At 41.3% G+C, this 6,882-nt stretch overlaps 1 pseudogene; it reads right to left on the bottom strand.

Moving 5' to 3' along the window:
• Nucleotides 1–289: 289 nt before the first annotated feature.
• LOC102824334 lies at nt 290–834 on the bottom strand (annotated as a pseudogene).
• Nucleotides 835–6,882: the final 6,048 nt, after the last annotated feature.

Here is a 6,882-nt window from a genome sequence, read left to right as displayed (position 1 = left end):
TCATGCTTGGTAAGGTGGAGGGTCAGAGAAAAAGAGGAAGACCCCCAAAGAAATGGATTAGCCAGGTGGCATCATTGATGGCGTCAAGTGTGGCAGCGATAGTGAGGTTGGCCCAGGATCGGACATTGTTTCATTCTACTGTGCACGGGTCACTATGAGTCGGTTCCAACTTGACGGCACCTGACAACAACAACATACTGAGGAGGAACCATTGTTCCTAAAGGCAAATATAAATGAGATACAGATCCTTAGGTGCCTGGTGCTTCTTTCTCAGTGCTCCTGCTCAGGCTCACAAAAGCAATCCACCACCATTAAACTCCATTCTCTTAGGGGGCTTGATGAAGGCTAACCAATCTGATGCATGTGCAGGCAATGGGACCATGGACTGGCACTTGTAAACAGCCAATGCCTGAGGTTCCCAGTGAGATAAATCAAACCCTGGAGAAACTTCTGGCTTGAACTTCCTAACATCTTGAAAATGGCTGAAATGGCCATAAGTGCCTGAATAGGTCTCTGGACCATCATAGTAGGAAAGATGGAGATATTATTGCCAGCCATGTACATGATGAAGAGGTTCATGGGAATCTGTTTGAAGGGAACCAAGGCAATGTCCCATCAGCTTTTGCATCAGCGCTTCTCTACCTAGATATGGTCTGTTTTTCGCACCCTGATTTCAGGCAGTTGTGTGTCCAAGTAACCGACAGGGTACAGGGAGTCTCCCTGGCCACTGCTCCAGTCACTTCAGCCCCTGCTGCTTCCTCCAGGTTCACTCAACTCAATGGCCCACTTTAAGTGCCTGCCTCTGTTGGCCACCAGTCCCGCTAGGGCTGTCATGGCAACCGCCTCCTCCCAAATCTGCCAAGCCTCTCAGAAGTGTCTAATTGATTACAGCTCTACCAGCGTCTCTTAGTTCTTTGTCTCCTCACCAATACAGTTTTCAATTCTCTTGTAAGTTCTTTCTAATAAGTCCCAATAATTGTCAGATATCCTTTGAGGAAATCTATCAAGATTACTCCTTTTGAAATGCACCCCCAAAAAAGTCCCTCCCAAACTCCAGGTGCTATAACCTTCTGAGCTGACCATTCTGCCTTAAATTCAACTAGCTCAGCAGATACTCTCACAAACCGCTGTTTTGATTGGGTCTTTATTTTGAAGGCACCCTGGTGAAACCAAGCCGAAAAAAAATCTTCTATAGCTATCTACTGATCACAGAGACATGTTTAAACACATTTTCTTTGAAATAAACTTGTGCATGTATGAACTGTAATTCTAGTAGTCATTTTTAAGAAATGTATCCTCATAATTGTACTTTAGAAAGGACTGTTACCATGTAGGAATAGTGCTTACGATGGTTAAGAATCAGGCTTAACCAAAAGGTTGACAGTTGAAACCCACCCATTGGTTCTGTGGAAAAGAAAAAAGAATTGAAAATCTTTTTATATAAAGAATACAGCCTAAAATCCCTATGGGATAGTACTATGAGTCAGAATTGACTTAAGGGTACCCACCAATAGCATCAACTTTACCATATGGCATCAGACCCCTATTGGGAGAGAAGTGTGGGGTTGCTAACATTTTAAACTGCCCTAACAAGGTGCTGCAGGATAATGCACTGGACTGCACGGTCAGCTTGAAATGCAAGGTTGGCAGTTCAAAGCCACCAGCTGCTCCTTGGAAATCCTATACAGAGTAGCTATCAGTCAGAACTGTCTGGGAGGCAATTAACAACAAATCAGGGAAGGATTTGTTATGCTAGTAAAAATCCCAGCTGGGAGAGCTGACTGCACATCACTGCCAGACCCCTCAGGGATTGAGAAAAGTACAGAGAAAACCCATCATGAGATTAAGTTGTTAAGTACCCGTCGAGTCGGTTATGACCCATAGCGACTCTATAGCGTTTCTGAGAAGTGGCTGATGAGCTTGAACTGCAGACTTTGGAGTTCAAACCGACTTTGCAGTCCAGTGCATTAACCCACAGTGTCACACCAGGACTCTATTTACTTTAAGAGCAGGATATTAGCAAGTCCACTTGGCAAGCACTCCTGTGTTAGTTAGCTGTTGTTGTGGAGCAAGTTTTCCAAATCTTAGCTACTTAAAACAGTATACATTTATTTTCTCACTATTTCTGTGGATCAGATAAAACATGGCGAAGCCCAGTCCTCTGTTTCAGGGCTCAATCACAGCATCAGTTGGGGCTGGGGTTTTATCTGAAGGCTCATCTGGGGAAATATCTGCCTCCAAGCTCATGTGGTTGCTGGCAGAATTCTGCTTCTTGCAAGATATTGGACTGAGGGCCTCAGTTCTTTCCTGGCTGTCATCCAGAGCCTGTCATCAGTTTCTTGACACGTGTGTGTCTCCACATAGCAGCTTGCTTCATCAAAGCCAGCAAAAAGACAAGTTGATAAAATAAGCTAGCAAGATGGATGTTGCTCACAATCTTATGTACCATAATCACAGAAGTGGCATCCCATCATCTTTGACACATGCTATGGGTTAAAAGCAAGTTAGTAGTGCTTGCTCATTTTCAGGGAGGAGTTTATACATTAATGTGAATACTGGGAGGTAGGGATTATTGGAGGTCATACCAAAAGAACAAACAACTCTTTGTTGGAAGAAGTACCACCAGAATGCTCCTTGGAAGCCAGGATGGCCAGACTTCATCTATCTTATTTCAGAAATACTTCATGAGGTGCCATTCCCTGGGGAAGGAGATCATGTTGGTTAAAGTGGAGGGTCAGAGAAAAATAGAAAGATCCCCAACTAAATGGATTGGCACAGTGGCAGCAGCAATGGGCTCAAAAGTAGCAATGATTTTGAGGTTGGCACAGGACCAGACATTGTTTCATTCTGTTGTGCATAGGGTCATTATGCATTGGTACCAATTCAATGACACCTAACAACAATAATTGCCCAACAGCTTTATCAAAAATCCTAAGTGATGTTTTTATCCCCTTCACTCGGACTCCAGTGCCCATTTCTCCTTTGGTTCCAATCTCTGAAGGGGAAGAAGGATGCTATTTCTAATGCCCCCTCAATTCACCAAAAGTTATCACAAAAATTACTCATTTCAAAGCTGGACAACCTCTCAGTGGAATAAAAGTGTTGGTTGACCTCTAAATCCCTTCTTTGTGCATTTATCCTAGTATGAACAAAAATCTTGCTGGGGTTGTTGACCTTAATCTGTAGTCACTATGCACTACACTTACCCTTACAGAAACTTGAGAGTTCACCTTCTGTCCTCATTCAGGCCAGTGATCTCATATAACCACATGCTAAGGCCAAATGTATGCTTACAACGCCAGCACTCAGGAGACAGAAATACTAAAGACTCATGTGACCCTAGTGGAATGGGAGTGGCGAGCAGGTGACGCCAAAATCTAAACCATGTCTCGGTCACAGTGAAGCATTCAGGAGTGTGCCACATACTTATCACCACAAAGGTCCTGTCAGTATTGAAGCAAATCCAAAGGATTGGTTGAATTACACAAATCCTCCAGGGCTCAGGAAGCATTCTCAAGTGCCATGCGTAAGATGATGACATTTACACACTGGAAAAGGGCTCCAGAGAGAAATTAGAAACAGCTGAGCGTCACTTGGGACATTTGTATACCCTGCCCCTCCAAGACATTGAAATAATGTTGTGTGACTGTTGTTAGGTGCCATAGAGTCAGTTTTGACTCTTAGCGACCATATGTACAACAGAACAAAACATTGTCTAGTCCTGCACGCCCCCTCACAATCTTTCCTATGTTTGAGCTCATCGCTGTACCTACTACGTCAATCCAAGGATGGCCTTCCTTTTTGTCACTGACTCTCTACCAACTATGATGTTCTTCTTCAGGCAGGTCCCTCCTGATAATGTCTAAAGTACATGAGGTGAAGCTCCATGACCCTTGCTGTATTTTTTTTCAAAACAGATTTGTTTGTTCTGAGAGTCCATAATTCAAATTAATCAATTCCTTTAAATCTTCTATACTCATTGTCTTAGCTATCACATGCATATAAAGTAATGGAAAATACTATAGCTCGGTCAGGCATATACTAGTTCTCAATTATATATATACACACACACACACTCTGGTAGCGTAGTGGTTACAAATCGGGCTGTGAGCTGCAAGGTCAGAAGTTCGAAACTACCAGCTTTTCTGCAGGAGAAAGATGAGGTGGTCTGCTCCCATAAAGATTTACAACCTCGGAAACCCTGTGTAGGGTCACTATGAGTCGGAACCGACTCCACGGCACTTAACAACAACAACAACTCTGATAGTGTAGTGGTTATGAATAGGGCTGTTAACCTCAAGGTCAGCAGTTTGAAACTACCAGCTTGTTCCATGGGAGAAAGATGAGGGTTTCTACTTCTGTAAAGATTTATAACCTTGGAAACCCTGTACAGGGTCACTATGCATCAGAACTGAATCCATGGGTTTTTAAATGCTTTAAAGAGGTATTTTGATATAAATGTGTTTGATTTTCTGGCTTCTGCTTCCATGGATATTGATTGTGCATTCAAGTAAAATGAAATCTTTGACAACTTCAATCTTTTCTCTGTTTGTCATGATGTTGCTTATTAGTTCAGTTGTGAGGATTTTTGTTTTCTGTTTGTTGAGACGCAATCCATACTGAAGGATGTAGTCTTTGTTCTTCATTAATAAGTGCTCTGAATCTTCATTTTTTTGCAAGCAAGTTGTATCATCTACATATCGCAGGTTGCTAATGTTCCTTTCTCCAGTCTTAATGCTGTGTTCTTCTTCATATAGTTCAGTTTATCAAATTACTTACCCATCATACAGATCGAATATGTAAGATGTATATCTTTGCTAAATAGAACTTTCTTTGTTCTTTTCTAATGACTGTCTTGTGGTCTATATACAGGTTCTGGATGAGCACAATTAAGAGTTCTGGAATTTCTATTATTACAATGTTATCCATAATTTGTTATGATGCACACAGCAGAATGCCTATGCATGGTCAATGGGCGCAAATACAGATCTCTTGTACTTTGTGGCTACGTCTTCCTAATTTCTTGGCATGGACTAATGAGTGTTTCTAGTGTTGTATCTCTTTGTGAAAACATCTCAACTGATATTCTCTCCATTCCTGAAGCCTTGTGTTTTTGCCCGTGCATTCAGTACAGCTTGAACTTCTTTCCTTATCACCATCATTTCTTGATCATATACTACCTTCTGAAATCTTTGAAAATGGACCAACTCTTTTCAGTGACATGGAGCTTCTCCACTGTCTCTTTGTTAATTTTATTCCTGCAGCAACCTTTTTTTTTTGAGGGGTGGGTAGAGAAAGATGAGGCAATCTGCTCACATGAAGAGTAAGAATCTCAGAAACCCTATGCAAGGTTGCTGAGTCAGAATTGACTTGATGGCAATTGGTTTTAATGCCTAGCATGCCTATTTTCAAGCATTGCATTTCATTTTCTCACAACTTCCAGTTGTCCAAGATTCACATTTTGAACTCTTCACGTTCTAGTTACTAATGGATGTTTGTAACTGTTTCTTCTCATTTTGAGTAATGTCACATCAGCAAAAGAAGCATCTGAGAACTTTGCTCCATCCATGTTATTAAGATCAACTCAACTTTGGGAAGTCACTCTTGGGCCTCAGATTTTGATTATCTTCTAATCTGATGGGTTCATCTTTCAGCAGTATATCAGACAATGTTCCCCTGCTATTCACAAAGTTTTCACTGGCCAGTGTTTTTGAGGAGTAGATCCTTCTTCCTAGCCAGGTCCTTCTTCTTAGCACATTTTAGCTGAGAAACTCTGCCGAAAACTGTTGGGTATCCATGTTAGGTGACCCTGCCTGTATATGAATACCAGTGGCAACAGGTTCCAGCATTGTAGCACCACGCAAGTCACCCTAGCATGACAAACTGACAAGATGCGTGGTGAGATAAAAGTCTAGAGGATATTAAATTCCCTATTGGAATGCAATCTCATGTTATTCATAATCACATATTTGGATATAATTAGTTCAATATGTAAGTGACTTTAAATGTGGTCTGTCTGTACTTTCCTTGAAAAGTTTAGTAAAGGCTATTTTCAACAGAGACAGTCCAGTCAATATCTGTGACTTTAACAAGTCAGCACTTTGACATTTAGGGAGCTGAATACTATGGAAGCATGGATTCTCATTTCATTTGCACACTGTGCAAAGATTAGTAGTCATAGTAAGGATGACACCAGAATGAAAAATCCTTCCTCCTCATTGCAGGTTGGAGTAACTGTTCCATCAGCTCAATATAAATTATTTCTGAGCAATTCCCCTTGCAATTACCTGATTAGCAATCCCAGTTGCTTCTCCCTGTTTCAAAGACCTTGATTAAATGATATCCCCTCCTGATTACTTTATCAAGTCCAGCTACCATGGATTATTGACAGCTCTGTGTTAACTAATTACCTTACTTTTTTGGCACACTGCCAGGCAAATGATATGGCAGCTGCTTCTTGAGATGAGGAGAAGAGAAATGCCATCTGATAAAGTCCTTATGGCCTTTATAACCAGACAGACCATAAGGTGACCTTGAAATTGTATGGGTGGTTGTTTGTGACAGACCATTGAGTCACCAAAGATTGACAACTAGATGGCTGAGAAGGTGATTCAAAATCCTACCACTTAGCAGTATGTAGAAGGCAGGTGTTTTATGGATTGCTCTAGATGTTAGTTGGATGAAGGAAGTAAACTGCGTCATTCTATTTCTTCCAGAGTTCTGGCTGCAGACTTTCCACAGCTGTAATAGTCAAACTTGACTTTTGTCTTATGCCCCTGTTGAGCTAAAATAATGTTGAGATAAATCATGAAGAATATTATGATCTTCATTGGACATCTTCACACCACAGAAATGGCTATTTCTTACTCATAAACTCATGCA

The sequence above is a fragment of the Chrysochloris asiatica genome, unplaced genomic scaffold, assembly GCF_000296735.1.
Source record: "Chrysochloris asiatica unplaced genomic scaffold, ChrAsi1.0 scaffold00044, whole genome shotgun sequence".
Lineage (NCBI taxonomy): Eukaryota > Metazoa > Chordata > Mammalia > Afrosoricida > Chrysochloridae > Chrysochloris > Chrysochloris asiatica.
The sequence above is the reverse complement of the archived record's forward strand: the minus strand, read 5'-3'. Positions and strand labels throughout refer to the sequence as shown.